Here is a 17,782-nt window from a genome sequence, read left to right as displayed (position 1 = left end):
AGCTTCCGCCTCCCGGGTTTACGCCATTCTCCTGCCTCAGACTCCCGAGTAGCTGGGACTACAGGCGCCTGCCACCTCGCCCGGCTAGTTTTTTTTTGTATTTTTTAGTAGAGACGGGGTTTCACCGTGTTAGCCAGGATGGTCTCGATCTCCTGACCTTGTGATCTGCCCGCCTCGGCCTCCCAAAGTGCTGGGATTACAGGCTTGAGCCACCGCGCCTGGCCGGGTTCAAGCAATTCTCATCCCTCAGCCTCCCCAGTAGTTGGGATTACAGGCACCCGCCACCACTTCAGGCCTAATTTTTGTATGTTTTTTAGTAGAGACAGTGTTTCGCCATGTTGGCCAGGCTAGTCTTGAACTCCTGACCTCAAGTGATCTGTCTGCCTTGGCCTCCCAAACTGCTAGGATTACGGGTGTGAGCCAATGCACCCAGCCTGTTTGCATGATATTTTAAACTTAAATTACCCAAACGTGGATTTTGTATTGAAAAACTCAACCCAACTTTGCTCACCACTGTATACCTAGAGCAGTGCTTGGCATGTGGTAGGCTCTCGGTTAATATTTGTTGACTTATTCCAAGAAAAAGTCACCAAAAATCAAAATAATATGCCATCAAACAGGAGGTTCAACAGTCCACAGGTTTTTCACTGGAGACCCTGTAGGCCCTGCCAGGTGGTACAGGGGCATGCAACGGTTCATCCCTAGGAGTGCAAAAGTGAAGGAAGGAGGGTTCCAGGTGGGGACAAGGTGGGATTCTCTAATCACCTAGGAGCCTTGGTGACAACCAGACTGGGCTTGAGGGGGCAGTTGGGGGAAAGGACAGAGAAGAGACAGGGAAGTGATGAGAAGGGTGGAAGACAGGAGGGGTATTTCCAAAGGCCTCTTGGGCCAGTCTTCAGATTGGGAAGGGGGGTTAATGGGAGAGACTAGAACTGAATTTTTCCTTCTCTCCTCACCCCCTAGTCTGCTCTTGGCTGCAGAACTTTTACCTGGGGCCACTGGCTACTCAATGTACCATCCCCTGGGCTCAGGGTCTGTGCCCAGCCTCCTATGCTAGCCGGGCTTCCCAATTTCCCCATTGCTGCCAGAAGCATAGAAGTCCTTGAAACAAGCCAGCCCTTGTCCCAGTCTTCAGACATGTCCTTTTTAATCCTGTCTCAATTTCAGGTTCACCCCACACCCGCTCCCAAGTCCTGCTGATTCATTCCCTGCCTCCTGGTTCCTCACCATCCTTTCTTTCAAAACCTTCATTTGAAATTGCGTCTTTATCAACCAGCATCTGGAGGATCAGCAGGAGCTGCTGCCAGCCTCCTTTGCCTGAGGCCCCTCTCTCTCTTTCACAATCAGGACAGCCGTATTCATATTCCTTGAGTACTGTTTGACTGTGGCAGAAACACAGAGGGCCTGGCCGGGTTGCTTCCTGTTTGCTGTTCACCCTCAAGCCCAGCCAGATGCTTGGCACTCACTGGCTATCTTTTCCTCCTCAAAGCCTTTTCCTTATATTCTTGCTAAGCAAGCCGTATTTCTTTTCTTTCAGATTCTTACCAGAGACTTCCCTCTTTCAAGAGGGCTTCCTCGACTAAGGGGCATCTTGCTGCCTCAGTTTCCAGGTGTTATTTGTTCCCAAGTTTCTCTACTACCCGAGCTTTCCTTTTGGGAGACTTCCCCACTAAATATCATGGAGAAGGGAGAACCAACAGGCCCAGATGCTAGACCACCTGGATCCTGTTTTCCTTCTCCTTCCCAATCCTTGAGTCTTGGTCCCCAAACTTCTGTCTCCAGAATGTTCTTCCTGGCCAATCTACCTGGCCTTCCAATTCCTGTCGCACCCCTCTGCCTTGAGATGTATGGCAATGCTATTTTGCTAGTCTGTCCTTCATTCTCTATTATATGCAGAGCTGAGGACTGGGTTGCTTTCTTCCTTCAAATCTCTACCTAGGCCTTAGGACCAGGTTGTTCAGGGTACAAGAGAATAAGTGGACCCCACAGGGCTGTCAGGTGCCACAAAAGTCTTCTAACAGTCCTTCTGCTCCCTGGAGTGAGCTCACCCTTGTTCACCACACAGGCCTTTTACACAGCACAATTACAGCATTGAGCTCGACACAGAGGCAGGCACTGCCCTGCACTTAACCTCCTGCTTATTCAAATCCTCAGTCTCGTCCCTATCAAATGAGAATGAACATTTGGGCTTTCCCAGAAATGGGCAGAGGGCTGTGTAAAGAGCTGAGTTCACCCAACCTATGGCATGGACACACCCAACTTGGTCTTCAGCATCATTTCCAGGGCTGGAGATGTTGGAACATATCCGTGGGAGCCAGAAGATGCTAAGGAGAATACCATCACCCTTTTAAATATTACTGCTTACCATATCAAATCAAGTTAGTTATCTTCTCTGTTTTACACAGAAGGAAACTGAAGCACAGGGAGGTGAAGTAACTTGACCAAGGTCACACAGCTAGAAACTTAGCAGAGGCAGAATTTGCGTTCAGGCCTATGCATCCCCAAAGCCCTCTCTCTTAACTATGACATCACATTATCTTGCATTTGACTGGTGCTTGGAGCTTTGCCAAAACATTTCATATACACCTTCTCATTTGCTCCCCACCCAGGGAGTGTTTATGTGTTTGGCTAAGGTTATGCATCGAGTTAGTGACAGGGCTGAGTCAGCTGCCTACCCCTATGATACTCACTGCCTCTCTGCTCTGAGAGGCCCTCAGCCTTAGGGTTAGCTGCTCCTTCTGGTCCTGAGGTCTGTTCGAGGCAATGGTTGCATAGACTAAGTTCATGCTCATATTTCCTGTCCCCACTTCTTCCAGCTGAACTTGGGCTAATATGTTTCTGACCTCACAGGGCACCTGACACACATCAGGGCCTCCCCTTCTCTGCCCTGAGCTCTTCCATGCTGCTACGGGTAGGAGTCAGCTGTTCTGCCCACTGTAGGACTGTGGGCAGCATTACTGAGGTGAGGTCATCTTGAGCAGCCCAGTCTCCTGCACACTTCCCTCTTTCTTTTGAGGGTCCTGTCCTGCTCTCTGCCCTGGTGCCCCTGGAAGCAGCTTTCTCTGATTACCTCTGGGTTCCTAAAGTGCCTGGCACCATTAAGGAACTGGAGCTAGGGAAATGCCTGCAATGCTACTGGCTCCTGCTAGGCAATTGGAATCAAAGCATCTCTCTCTCTCTCTCTCTCTTTTATTTTAGACAGAGCTTTGCTGTTGTTGCCCAGGCTGGAATGCAATGGGGTGATCTCAGCTCACTGCAACCTCCCCCTCCCGGGTTCAAGCAATTCTCCTGCCTCAGCCTCCCAAGTAGCTGGAATTACAGGCACCTGCCACCACACCCAGCTAATTTTTTGTATTTTTTGTGGAGATGGGGTTTTGCCGTGTTGGCCAGGCTGTTCTACGAACTCCTGACCTCAGGTGATCCACCCGCCTCAGCCTCTCAAAGTGCTGGGATTACAGGCATGAGCCACCACACATGGCTGGAACCAAAGCATATTTCAAACCCCTCACCTGACCTGGTTTTGGTCATCACATAAATTTGCCTGTCTCATCCTTCTTAACCTTTCCTAATGGGAAGGGAGACAGCTCATCTGTCTGGAGCGGAGAATAGGTCCTGTGTGGTGCACACACATCTCTGGTAAAAGGAACAAAAGTCCTCGAGGCTCTTTGGTGCGTCCAGAACCATGAACCTCACCCAGTGCCTGTAAATTGTGTGTGGGCCTGGGGGCCAGCTCAGAGCATAGAGTTAACACCCTTTCTGAGAGTGCTGCAATGGGTTGTCGGCTGTTAGAAGGGGTCTGTTGTAAGCTTTGCTGGCAAACTGACCACCCCCCCACCCCCTTACACAGAAGAGCCCCATCCTACCCTCTGCAGAGGTCTGGGTCTGCGATGATTGGCCCTGAGTGCAAGTAAAAGCTGTTTCTCCTTTTTGTCAGCCTGGGAATCTGAACAACTGAGGAAATAGGGAAGTCGGTGACAGTCAGTCATGAACACCCAACAGATTCCATTTCCCCGTAGTAGAAGGCAGATCCCTCCCCACCCCCAAAAGCCCCCAGGCTTGGGAGGGAATCAACCAAGCAAGGATCAGACCGACCTCCACCAGCGAGGCTTCTCCTCGCTGTCCCCTTCTGCTCAGGCGCAACGTGGCAGGGCAGGAGGAAACCTCTCTGGAAGAGTTGCCGTACCAAAGCACATGGGGTGGCCCGATCTAGGGAGACGGGGCACAGAAGGAATGCAGGGCGTGGATGGGTGAGGGGAAGAGGGTGTGGAGCCCTGGCTCTGGCTTGTCCCCCTCTCACCCCTCCAAGTTCCAGAGGCCTGGGCTCCTCATTCATCTCGTAAGCGCCAAGGTGGAGGGGGGTCCTACCGAGGGAGGAGCTAGAGGCCACCGCAACCGGCAGAGAGCGAAGGCAGGAGGGACCAGCCTGGCCCAGCCTCTTCATTTTACTGTCTGGGGTGGTGAGGAGGAAGAGGAAGAGGCGAAGGCTGGCGGAGGAGGAGGTGAGAGCGAGGACTCGGCAGAAGCGAGCTCCGCCGGAGGGAAGTCCGAGCAATCGGAAAACTCAGAGGAACCCTCCCGGGGAGAGGGTCGCGGGCTCCTTCTGCCGCTTACCTGTCGCGCCGAGGCAGAGCCGCAGCCGCGCCGCGGAGCCGCTCCCGGGTTTCCCCACCGGACGGCCGGGAGGGTGGGGCCGGTGCGGGACCTCCCCCAGCTGCCCGAACGCGCCCGCTCCGCCCCTCCCGGGCCAGGTGCAGCGGGTCCCGCCGTGTCCCTAGCGTGCTGCGGGCCCGGGAACTCCCGGCGGACGGGCAGAGGAGCGCCCCGGCTTCTCTGCGTCTCAGCCCGCCCCGGGGGTGCGGTCTCTGCGGCTAGGCTTTCAGCACGGAAAAAGATTGGAGGGTCCAAGTCACCCCAAAGACGACAGGCATTAGCAGAGCTGCGGGCGGCGCGTGCATGGAACCGGAATGTGCTGCGCGCCCGCCCGGAGCGCTCGGAGCCCGGAGGCCTGCCCAGGAGGGGAAAACGCAGCTGGGCGGCCATGGGCCCCGGGGTCCTGCCCCAGGCTTGCTTCTCATTTGCGCTCCATCCAACAAGAGCTCCTATTCCGTGTGCCATGAACTGTGCCAACGGCTCCAAGTGCCAGGCATCAGGTGAATCCCAGCCCCAGCAAACTTTAATAACTACTATGATTATTCCGAATATACCGGGGAGGCAGCTGCTCACACAGCAGAGGGTGTTTCTCAAAGTGGGACCCCGCCCACCAGCAGCGCCAGTCAGAATCACCTGACAACTTCTTAGAACTTTTGGCCGGGCGCGGTGGCTCATGCCTGCAATCCCAGCACTCTGGGAGGCCGAGGAGGGCGGATCACAAGGTTAGGAGTTCGAGACCAGCCTGGCCAACATGGTGAAACCCCATCTCTACTAAAAATATAAAAAATTAACCGGGCGTGGTGGCGGGCGTCTGCAATCCCAGCTACTCGGGAGGCTGAGGCGGGAGAATCGCTTGAACCCGGGAGGGAGAGGTTGCAGTGAGCCGAGATCACGCCACTGCACTCCAGCCTGGAGGCAGAGCGAGATTCCGTCTCAAAAAGAAAAAAAAGAAAAAAAGAAATGGGCCCAACCGTAGACCTAAATATTCCAAAACTGGGCTTGAGCCTGGCGATTTGTGTTTTAAAAGCCCTCCGGGTGATTCCTGTGCATGCTCGATGAGAACCCTGAACAATTAGTGACAGGGCTGGAATGAGAATCCTGGTAAACCCGCCTCCTAAGCCGGTGTTCGGAATTACCCTGCCAGGGCCTGTGCTGCTCACTGGTCCTCTTCGGTGCTGCCTCGTGTGCTGCAATCTTTTGGGGCCTTAGCAACAGACAAGGAGGGCGCATAACTCCAAATAGCCAATAATTTGAAAACTTTCTATGGTGGAAACTTTCTACCAGTAGTTCAGTTTCTCTTTTGTTTTGATATTTAAATAAATTTGTCTCTTTCTTTCTCTTTTCTTTCTTCCTCAGGGTCTGCTGCCCAGCCTCCCTCCTTTTTTTTTTTCTTTTTTTTTTTTTTTTTACCTTTTCTCTTTTCTTTCTTACTCTCCCTGTCTCTCCTTTCTCTCTTTCTCTCTCTCTCTCTCTCTCTCCTTCTTTCTCTTTATTTCCTTCTTTTTCTCTGTTTCTCTCTTTTCTTCTCTTCTCTTTCTTTCTTTTCTTGCTCTACTGCCCAGGCTGGAGTGTGGTGGAGCTATCATGGCTCACTGCAGGCTTGACCTCCCAGACTCAAGCTGTTCTCCTGCTTCAGCCTCCACAGATGCATGCCACCATGCCTGGCTAACTTTTGTATTTTTTTGTAGAGAGGGAGTTTCACCATGTTGCCCAGGCTGGTTTCAAACTCCTGGGCCACGCCATCCTATTGCCTCGGCCTTGCAAAGTGCTGGGATTGGCGGCATGAGCCACCAACTCCAGCCGTGAATTTGTGTTTCTAAGACCCTAAGACCTGGGAGCAGGAGCATGAGTGAGTAGATCCTAGCAAGAAGACAGTTCTGACACGCACTGGGAAAGGCAGGGAAGCCATCTGGGTGTTAACAGGTGAATGAAGAAAGTAATCTTTTTTCTAACCTGAGACTCCAAGGTAGGGTTGAGCTATTCAGAAGGTGAGGTGTTCTTTGATGGAGTCAGGAAAGAAGGCCAGGAGAGTGTGGAGAAGAAGAACTTGCCCAGCTACACGTGATCAGAGTGACGTGAAGGATGGACATTCTCCCAGGAGTAGAAAGGGGGGCATCCGCTCACTCTTGGCATGGTGCCCAACTCCCCTAACTCTAAGCAGCCTTCCACCAACTCCCTTCCTTTCACATTCCAGGCTGTGGGCTTTAAGCTCCAGAGAGACTTTCTACAGAGCTTCCTTGAGCATACCTTAGCCCCTCTGTCGACCCTCTGGACTCTGATTCCAACTCACTGCCCCAGCTGCTTCTATTCTTGTCATGTGCTTTACTTGACAGCTGTCTTTCTCAGAATGAGGGCACTTCCTGTGGAAGACTGTGAGATGCTGCCCCTCATGTCTCTCTCCTTGGGTCTGAACACTCCCTGTATGGGTCCGACCTACCGTCTTTGCTCTGTCCTTCCTCCACCTCTGCCCTCTAACCCTCAGGGGTTGTGTGATCCTGACCTGAGTCCAGCACCTTAGTCAGGACCCAACCTAACCTGAGGTGAATGGTCCCTATTCCTTCCCAGGACAGGGTCATGACCATTACCCCCAGCCTGGAGCTCCTGAGAGGCCTGGGCCCAGCTTCCCAAGAAGTAGCAGCAGTCTGCGTTGTGCGTTTTGCATTCCAGATTGTGTGTTTGCATTACTCATCTGATTTTACTTCAGCTGACATTGATTTTAAATGTGACTTGGAATCCTCAGAATAATTAGCTGCCTAATTTGGAGGTGCATGTAGTTCGCAGGATGTGTGACCCACCCCTAATGTGTCATGCACTGAGCTGTTCTCTCCTAACAGGAAGGACGGTGCAGGCTTCCTCTCCACCATGCCAGGAAGGTTTGCAGATGAGCCGCCACAGAATAGTCACTGCAACCTCTGTCTCTGGTGGTGCAGGCAACTTTCGAAAAATGTTTTTTTAGGCTGGGGGTGGTGGCTCACACCTGTAATCCCAGCACTTTGGGAGGCTGAGGTGGGAGATTGCTTGAAGCCATGAGTTTGAGTTCAGCCTGACACAGCGAGACCCTGTCTACAAAAAATAAAAATACAACAGACATGGGGGCCCACTTGAGGGTGGAGGGTGGGAAGAAGGAGAGGATCAAAAAACTACCTATTGGGTACTATGTTTATTACCTGGATGACAAAATAATCTGTACACCAAACCCTTGTAACATGCAATTTACCCATGTAACAAACCTGGACATGTACTCCTGAACCTAAAAGTTTAAAAAACATATATGATTATGAAAAAACAAAAATAAAAAAATTAACCCAGTGTGTTGGCATGTGCCTGTGGTCCCAGTTACTTTGGAGGCTGAGGTGGGAGGATTGCTTGAGCCTACAAGTTAGAGGCTGCGGTGAGCTATGATTGCAACACTACATTCCAGTCTGGGCAACAGAGCAAGACCCTGTCTCTGGAAAAAAACAACAACAACAATAAAAAATGGGTTTCTGTAAATGAAAAATTATATATAAATGAAATGGAAAATAAAAATGAAAAAGTTATATATGCACATGGTAAGAAGTCGGGCACTATGAAAATGTATACAGTGAAAGCTCCATTTCCGACCTCTGTAGACATTGTCTCTATCTCCAGAAACCTTGGGTCCAAGGCCCCATACATATTCATGACTGAAAGTTCCCATAAGCGCTTCTGCAGGGCATGTCTGGATTCTCTTAGCTGCAAAGACCCAGGATGACCCCTTCTCAGGAAGTCCTGTGAATTTCTTTTTTTTCTCACAATCTTATATTTATTTCTTGGTTGTTTTAGATTCGGGTTTTGGGTGTTCTGAGTTTCACTTTTCACATGAGCCTGCGTCAAGGGGGTTCGCCCTGTAAGGCAGGAAACCTGGAGGGGAGCAGAACAGTGAAAGCGTGACAAGGCAGCTCTCGAGGCCGTTGACACCATCCCTGGCCCTTATCTGGTCTGTTCCTTCCACAGGGTCCCTGGTGAGGGGATACCCACCTCTGGGTGGGGCAGAGTGAGGGAGACCTGCCTTTCAGTGGGAGGTGCTGGCTCCACTTAGCTACGGGAGTGTGCAGGGGATACCGTGAACTTGCCAAGGAGGTTAGAAGGGAGGCCAGCTAGTCAACCTCCCCCTCTCCTATCATTACCTCTCATTTCCCACTCCCTCCCTACCTCTGTGTTTCTTATCTGTAAAGTGCAGTTAATGAGACTTAGGGTTGTTAATGAAGTTCAGGTGAGATAACATGTGACCGTGTGAGAGTTTGGTCTTCTAAATTACATCTGCTGCTCTACTTCTTTCCTCCATATTCACACTTACTCCTCATCTCATTCCCATGCTCAGGAGAAAAACAGTCAAAGCAACAAACGTTTTAGGGAACCCAAGCAGAGCTGCTCCTAGTTCTGCCATAATCACTCATGCGCTACAATTCACCCATTTCTGTGTGCCTCAGTTTCCGCATCTGTAAAATGGATATGTGATTTTTATGATTGGGTTGTTAGATTAAATAAGCAAAGTGCTTAACCCAGCGTCTGGTACACAATAAGCAGTCAGTTGAAATTTGGATGTTAGCCATGATCATTAGTTGTTTTCCTTCTTTCCTTCCTCCATTCCTCCCTTCAATAAAATGCTGTTAAAGTGCTCCATGTGTTAGCCTCTATGCTAGGTCAGGTGTGGAGATACAAGGATAGTAAATCACATCTTTCTCATCCAGACACCCATAGTTTGTCAGGGGAGCCTGATGTAAAAAGGACTATGAAGGGGCAGAGCTAGGACTAGGACTAGGGTAAGGCAAGCGAGGACACTTCTCTTGAGTGCAAAATTTAAGGGGACAGCAAAAAACTCAGTAACCAAGATAATTAATACTTTAATGCAATATCTTAAAAAACATCAAAATTAATGCAAAAAATCAGTGATAGACAAAGTATCAAAAATTTAAAATAAAGAATCATCTGGGCATGGTGGCTCATGTCTGTAATCCCAGCACTTTGGGAGGCTGAGACAAGAGGATCACTTGAGCACAGGAGTTTGTGACCAGCCTGGGCAACACAGTGAGATCCCATCTTTATTAAAAAAAAATAAAGAAAGAAAAAAAGAATAGTTTCCTCCTAAGCCGTATTGAAGCCTAAGGAAAAAAGAAAAATATCTACCCTCACACATATTTTTCTGTTTTTAAATGGTTATTTTTTCCTAGAGCATTGAATTAGTTGAAAAAACATTGAAAACTTGAAACATAGGTGTATTAAAACTCACAGCATTACTTTAAATATTTTATTTATTCCAAAATGGAATTTATTATGATTTTACTTCAGCCTTAGTTAATTATAATTTATTTAAGATCATCACTTGGTCAAGGGAAATGGTCAAACGTGGCAATCTCACAATTCAAAATGAAATAAGCAAAACAGTTAGTTTTGAAAACATGACTAATTAGTTTCCTTGCCTTAAAGCCAGGAGCTTATATTTTTCCTTTTGCCTCAAGCTCCAATTTGGCTCAGCATGGCATTGGATTGGGACCTGGACAAAGAACCCAAAGAGAATAGAGAGGAGGATAAGAGACAGGGAGAAGGGTTGAAAGAGTCAGGTGGGATGGGGAATATATTATTTTTTCTAATGATCCAAATATCACATTTTCAATGTGCAAAATTTCAGATGCACAGAAAATCACAAAAAAGAAGACAAGTTATCCTATAATTATGTTACCTAGAGATAACCAATGTTGCTATTTTGGTATGATATAGTCTGCTCTTTTTCTATGCATATATGATTTATATGTACATATGTATTTCATCAATTCTAAGATGCATTTTAAAAAATCTTTAACATTTCTGAAATTGGTATGTATCTTAAATTAATGGTGTTATAACTTAGCAGTGTTGGATCATGCCTGTAATCCTAGCACTTTGGGAGGCTAAGATGTGAAGATTGCTTGTGTCCAGGAGTTCGAGACCAGCCTGGGCAACATAGTGTGACCCCTGTCCCTATAAAAAATACAAAAATGAGCCAGGCATGGTGGTGTGTGCCTATAGTCCCAGCTACTCAAGAGGAGGCTGAGGTGAGAGGATCTATTGAGCCCAGGAGGTCTCAAACTCCTGAGCTCAAGTGATCCACCCACCTCGGCCTCCCAAAGTGCTAGGATTAAAGCCGCGAGCAACTGTGTCCAGCCCGAGTATCCTTATTTTTACAAGTAAGAAGTTTATAAGCACAGCAGGTCCCTGTAACTGCAGTCTGAGCACTTAGCCACTACTTTCTGCAAGTCTGTCTCTCCATTTATTCAAGTCTCTAGTTTATGATCCTCAGAAAAGTTTTCTAGTGCTCTCTCTTCCTAATCTTTACAGCTCTTGTTAAAATGATTCCTTGGCATTTTATATTATCTATTTCAGGAGACTCTTGGTCAGTCTTTTGTATAACCGAAAGCCTCCAAATATCATACAATTAATCAATTTTCCTCTCTTGGGAGACATATGGGATTGTCAAACTGTAACTATAGACTTTCTACTTAAATCACACAAGATCATCTCCTTAAAAGCAATCAAGTGCGCAAGATCTGTCTGTGCCTTTCACAATAGAGAAATTTCATAATTGCAATGAATAAAACATCCAAATGCTTATAAAATTTTGCTGTGAGAACTTTTTCTGTTCAAAACTGTGATTTCTTATTTAATATCTCTCTTTAAAAAAAGAAACATATGCACATTTAACCTTCTGAAACAGTTAATTGGATTTCAGTCTGACAGTTATTTCGCCCAAAGAGAAGTAATAAAAGGGGCTATAAACTAACTCCACAGAGCAAACAGTCCTCCAGCTAAAAGCAACACCTGTTATCTTCCCCTAAAAACAGAGAAGTTTCTGTTTTCTTTCCCACTTTTTTTTTTTTTTTTTGAGACGGAGTCTCGCTCTGTTGCCCAGGCTGGAGTGCAGTGGCGCGATCTCAGCTCACTGCAAGCTCCGCCTCCTGGGTTTACGCCATTCTCCTGCCTCAGCCTCCCGAGTAGCTGGGACTACAGGCGCCCGCCACCTCGCCCGGCTAGTTTTTGTATTTTTTAGTAGAGACAGGGTTTCACCGTGTTAGCCAGGATGGTCTCGATCTTCTGACCTCGTGATCCGCCTGTCTCGACCTCCCAAGTGCTGGGATTACAGGCTTGCGCCACCGCACCCGGCCGTTTTTTGGTATTTTTTAGTAGAGACGGGGTTTCACCGTGTTAACCAGGATGGTCTCGATCTCCTGACCTCGTGATCCGCCCGTCTTGGCCTCCCAAAGTGCTGGGATTACAGGCTTGAGCCACCGCGCCCGGCTTTTTTTGTTTGTTTGTTAGTTTTGAGATGGAGTCTCACTCTGTCTCGCAGGCTGGAGTGTGGTGGCGTGATCTCGGTCACTGCAACCTCTGCCTCCCGGGTTCAAGCGATTCTCCTGTCTCAGCCTCTGGAGTGCTGGGATTACAGGCGTGCGCAACCACACCCGACTAATTTTTGTATTTTTGTAGAGATAGGATTTCACCATGTTGGTCAGGCTGGTTTTGAACTCCTGACCTCAGGTGATCCACCTGCCTTGGCCTCCCAAAGCATTGGGATTACAGGTGTGAACTACTGCACCTGGCCGAAGTTTCTGTTTTCTTAGACATTAAAAAACCCACAAATTTCATTAAATTAAATCCTAATTTAATATTAATAAATATGAATAAGTATGTCAAATATTAATAAATGAAATTTATTAATATTAATATCTGATATTAATATTGCTTTGGATTGTAAGTAAAGGAGAGGTGATAGAATAACTCACTGGCAGATGAAACCCTGTCTCTACTAAAATACAAAAAATTAGCTGGGCGTGGTGGCGCATGTCTATAATCCTAGCTACTTGGGAGGCTGAGGCAGGGGAATCGCTTGAACCCAGGAGGTGGAGGTTGCAGTGAGCTGAGATTGCGCCACTGCACTCCAGTCTGGTGACAGTGTAACACTCCGTCTCAAAAAAAAAAAAAAAAAACCATGTTGGCACTGTCCAAAGGTAGCATGGAGGTACAAAGTGGTCCCTCCTCCTGGGTGTGGTGGGTGGAGTGGGCAGAGGCCACGCAGAGCCAATCACTGCCCCCTGGCCCACTCCTGGGTTTGTTCCACCTGGACCTGCAGATAAATCCCGAGGCCTTTGATCTCAAGGATTTCTAACCACCCAGAGATCAGGAGGAAAGACTGCAAAGGAAGCCCTAAAGTAGAATAAACTTTTCTTTCTCCATGAATGGAATGTGAGTTATGTTTACTGAGGGCATATTAAAATAGATTTTATTGTTTGAAATCAGGAATTTACAGAAACTCTTTGAAGAACTACTATCAGTGAAGACCTTTAAATCCCCCACTGTGGTAGTGGGCAAAATAGTCACGTACAATTGTAATGTGTATAGGTTTTCTCAGAGTTGGGACCCACTGCCAGGTGGGGAGTTGGTGGTATTTGATGCTGTTGTCTGGGGAGGAGTGGTACTAAGAAAAAAAAAAAAAGATTAGTGAGGAAAAAACAAAAAACACAAAACACACTCAAAGTTGCCCATGGAGTTACATCAGTTTGATGGGATACCCTAGAACACCTTAGGGGTCGGTGAACCCTTTAACCATTCAATGGAAAAGATGACTAGGGCTATAGATTGTCTAGTTTGTTTATATGACATAACTTTTTTCCAGCAGTACTTGAGAGGAGTGTGAATTAACTCCCTTATATATACATATATATAATTCTTTTTATTTTTTATTTTTATTTTGAGACAGGGTCTCACTCTGTTGCCCAGGCTGGAGTGCAGTGGCACCGTCACAGTGAAACGGGAAAGGTTCCCTTGTCCTCCTCACCGGGAGTGCAACAAAGGGAGTGGCTCACTTCTTGAGGGCCCGGCTGCTGAAATCTCTATGGAACATACAGATGGGCAGGTTGTGGGGTTCCGATCCCACAGCAGCATCTACCTTTGGACAGTGCCAACATGTTTTTTGTTGTTGTTTGTTTGAGACGAGTGTTGCTCTGTCGCCAGTTAGTGTTTACAGCTCCTGAAGCCCCAGTGGGCGTGTGCTACTGTGTGCTCTTTTAGTTTTGCTGTCTAAAGGCAGCTGTGCTAACCAACTGGTTTAGACCCTCTGCCTTATTGCGAGGACAGAGGGTTTTCTGTATCCCGGGTTCTTGCCTTGGTGTACCAGAAAAATCAGATCATATGTGGGCTTGGAGAATGAGTGCAAGGTTTTATTGAGTTCAAGTAGCTCTCAGTAGATAGGGGAGCCAGAAGGGAGATGCAGTGGAGAGGTGGTTTTCCCCTGAGTTGGGCCACTCAGCAGCTGGGCTCTCCTCTGACTGCCCCAGGCAAACTCTATGTCTTTCCCTGGGCCCATGGCCTGCCGGCATGCCGGCGTCTGCCAGTGCATGTCAGTATGCTCTTCCACAGGTGTATTCCTCTCGATGTCCAGCTGCCTGTGCGTTCTGTTCCTCCGCTGATCTGGTCCTCTCGACGTCCAGCCGCTTGTGTCTCTGCCCGCTAGGGTCTCGGGGTTTTTATAGGCACAGGATAGGGTTGTGGTGGGCCACAGTGGTCTTCAGAAATGCAACATCTGGGCATGAAAACAGAAACGCCTGTCCCCACCTAGGTCCATGGGCACAGCCCTGGGGGTGGAGCCCCAGCCAGGGACCACGCCCTTCCCTTCCCAGCACTTCCCTGCCCTCCTCCCATATCAACTCCTCACTGCAGCCTCAACCTCCCCAGGCTCAAGCAATCGTCCCACCTCAGCCCCCTGAGTAGCTGGGACTACAGGCATGTGCAAGCACACCCAGCTAATTTTTCTATTTTGTTTTTTGTAGAGATGGGATGTCCTTTTGTTGCCCAGACTGGTCTCAAATGTCTGAGCTTAAGTGATCCTCGTCCCTCAGCCTCCCAGAGTGCTGGAATTACAGGCATGAGCCACGGTGCCAGGCCCCTTCATATCTTAACCATCAGGAGAAGCAGACCTGAAGCGATGCCTTGATACACGTGTGTTCTGCAAGACTAGAGTAAGATGTGACAGGCATATGTTGTTACAACAGCGGGTGAGCTCAGACTTTGAAAAGATATTGGCTTCACTCACTGAACATCAAGACTTGGAATATCCCGGGATTCAGCTACTGTTGAAGGGAAACCAGTCCAGGTTCGCAACACCATCGAGTGATTTAAGGGGTGCAAAGCTAGGATGCCTCAAGAAAAGAGGGAGAAGAAGCCCTGCTGTGCTGAGCTTGAGACTGGACTTTCAAAACCCCGATGGGCTCTGTAATGTGTTATCCTGTCCTGGCATTTGCTACCCTGATGAACCCACAGGTGCTAAATTTCAAGGCTAAAGTGAGGCTTGGCACAGCAGCTCATGCCTGTAATCCCAACACTTTGGGAGGCTGAGGCACGTGGATCACCTGAGGTCGGGCGTTTGAGACCAGCCTGGCCAACATGGTGAAACCCCATTCCTACTAAAAATACAAAAATTACCTGGGCATGGTGGTGTGCACCTGTAATCCCAGCTACTTGAGAGACTGAGGCAGGAGAATCTTTTGAACCTGGGAAGTGGAGGTTGCAGTGAGCGGAGACCACGCCGTTGCACTCCAACCTGGGGTAGAAGAGTGAAACTCTGTCTCAAAAAATAGAAAATGAAAGCTAAAGTGGTCAGAGTAGTTGACTCCTAGGCATTTATTGATCCCTTTGCAATTAATCTAAGTGCAATATGGTGATTCCACTCTCCTTGCCAGTGATGGGCAAAGACGGGTGCCTTGTAGGGGTGCTTGTCGCTTATTCTGTTCTTTACAGCATCATCCCATACGCCCAGATGCTATGGGAGAGGCATGTCTCAATATGGTACTAGGGGTCCCTGACAGAATCCCCCCCCAGTGAAAGAAGAGACTCTGAGAATCGCTGCATGAAGTCCCCCAGTTAGCTGGCAGTTGTGTAGTTATGGGTAAGTTGTTTAGCCTGTTTTCATTTTTTTTAAAGGACAATTATATAGAGTCTGTTGTGAAATTTAGTTTAGGTAATAGATGTAAACTGCTCAAAACAGTGCTCGAAACATAATACATGCTCTGTGTTCAGCAAGAACAACAGCAACAACCACAGAGGCACTCCTCACTACCTGCAGGGAGACCCAGGATACCTGAACTCTACTAAATTGTGGCCACTCAAGCCTGAACAGAAGGATCTGTGGAGCCAACACGTGAGTTTCTTGATATGTGCCTGTTACTCCACCAGAAAGCGTTACTTACTCATTTTCTGAGTTTTGGCAGGAGCCACGACAGCCTGTTGATGAGGTTGGCTGAATCATGAAATTTGGCCTGGGTTTGAGGGTGGGCAAGAATGGCCACTTGGATCCTGCTCAAAGTTCTTTCATTTTAGGTTTACTTCCAAAGCAGCTGAAAGCAGTGCACAGGATAGAAAGGAAACAAGGGCACATGTGGGTGGGTGGCTGCTGCTTCCCATGGCCTCTTATGTCAACTCCCAGAGAAGCACCCCTCAGAGTCTGGCGATGTTACCATTCAGTGGGGGGAGAAAGATGTTTGCCAGACTGGAGGAGCACACAACTGCAGGTTCACTGCCTTTATGCCCCAGCCACATGGCACCCAGAAGGAATAAGAGCACCTGTTTTATTTAACACCCGGCATTAATTATGTTAATCAAGCCATGTCACCCAAGTCTAAAGTCTAAGCCTTGAGATTCTTCCCATGTCAGCCTTGGGGCAATCATTCCTTATCTGTACCTTTGCCATAGGCAGGGCGGTTGCTAGCCCACGGGGAGCCTTGTGTACATAACTAAAAGGCATCCTTTCTGTTGGGCAGATGCAAAGCTATACATTAGGATGCTTGCTTGACAAGCTAAGTGTGTACAAGGCACACAAGTTGCACAACCACAGGTGGTGGCAGTGGCTGCAGGGACCTGGACTTCCCATTTCTGCTTGGGGCCTGGCACGGTGATCTCTGCCTTAGAGCAGGCAAGGGAAGTAGGCTTCACTCAGGGTGAGGTCAGACTTGTGAGCAAATCATAGGACTCTTACTGTGCAGCCGCTGTTGCTGCAACACAAGAGCATACGCAAATAGGACATTGGGAGCGACATGAAGGGGTTGGATGGATTTGGAACCCTGGGCTGCCTGTTGAGCATAAAATTGTCAATCTGTGGAAGTTGACTCCTGACCAAATACAAGAGAGGCTGGGGAGCTTGACTATGTACAAGGAAAGGCAGAGATTGGGACAGGGCAGTTGAGTACAAAGAACCTGTTTTTTCCTTTAGCATCATTTAGGGAACTACCTTTGATTCTTAGTCCATGAAATTCAGATGAGGACCTCCTTCCCCCGCACCAGCCAGGTGAATCTGTAATCTTGTAGCCACAGTGATTGGTTTAGGGTTAGGCATGTTACCCAAGCCAGGCCACTCAGAGCCTTCTCTGAGACATTTCCTAGAGCAAGCAAAAAAGATGAACTCCTCTCCCCATCTTCTCTCCCCCACCCCCACATGACCACTGATGGGATCATTAGATGGGAAGTCTGTATGTTTAGGGTGGCTTGTGATCCTCTTTGTGATTACATGAGGCAGGAGAGTCAACTTGACTGTGAAGCCAACGCTGAGAAAGCAGAGAAAGATAAAGAATGAGAGGACTCCAGTGATATCTTTTGGACTCCTGGATCCTGCTGTACCTGAAGTCATTTATCCCTAGACTTCTCCCTTCTTCCACTTTCTTTGCTTTCTCCCTCCTTCCCTGCTTTCTTTCCTTCCCTTTTCTTTTCTCTCTTTTTTCCTTTCCATATTTTTTTCTTGTTTTGGTTGAAATTTGTTTAAGTGTGTTTTTGTCACTTTCAACCAAAATAATCTGATTAATAAGTAATATGATACACTGGATTAAGTTACTGCTATAAGAGGGTGAAAGGGCTTGAGGTAAAAGGGCTATCTGTTCATAAAAAACCCAGGTCTGGCAGAGAAGAAGCAGAGAGAAACTCCCAAGAAAAGCTTAGGAAATGATGCTTCTGACTCTCCAGGGAGCAGAGGAAGGGAGTTGGGTGGTGACTCGTAGTGGGGAGGTGGGAACACATGGGATTGGAAGGGAGGGACCACCCATCCTTGTAGGCTTTATCCTATGAGAGGCCCTTGAACCATGCAGTTTCCAGGCAG

The 17,782-nt window shown here is 48.2% G+C and overlaps 1 protein-coding gene across 5 annotated transcripts in view; it reads right to left on the bottom strand.

The window, feature by feature from the left end:
- The window catches only part of GALNT6 (polypeptide N-acetylgalactosaminyltransferase 6), a 39,805-nt gene extending 35,095 nt beyond the window's left edge, over positions 1–4,710 (bottom strand). The window contains exons 1-3 of one of the 5 annotated variants that reach the window (XM_030939022.1): positions 4,612–4,710; positions 4,093–4,206; positions 3,864–3,951 (exon numbers count right to left, since the gene is read on the bottom strand). The gene's annotated coding sequence lies outside the window, so the exon portion shown is untranslated. The remainder of the gene's footprint in view (positions 1–3,863; positions 3,952–4,092; positions 4,207–4,611) is intronic. The other 4 variants (XM_030939024.1, XM_030939023.1, XM_030939025.1 and 1 more) reach the window with 4 other exon arrangements.
- Positions 4,711–17,782: the final 13,072 nt, after the last annotated feature.

This window comes from Rhinopithecus roxellana, chromosome 10 (genome assembly GCF_007565055.1).
Source record: "Rhinopithecus roxellana isolate Shanxi Qingling chromosome 10, ASM756505v1, whole genome shotgun sequence".
Lineage (NCBI taxonomy): Eukaryota > Metazoa > Chordata > Mammalia > Primates > Cercopithecidae > Rhinopithecus > Rhinopithecus roxellana.
The sequence above is the reverse complement of the archived record's forward strand: the minus strand, read 5'-3'. Positions and strand labels throughout refer to the sequence as shown.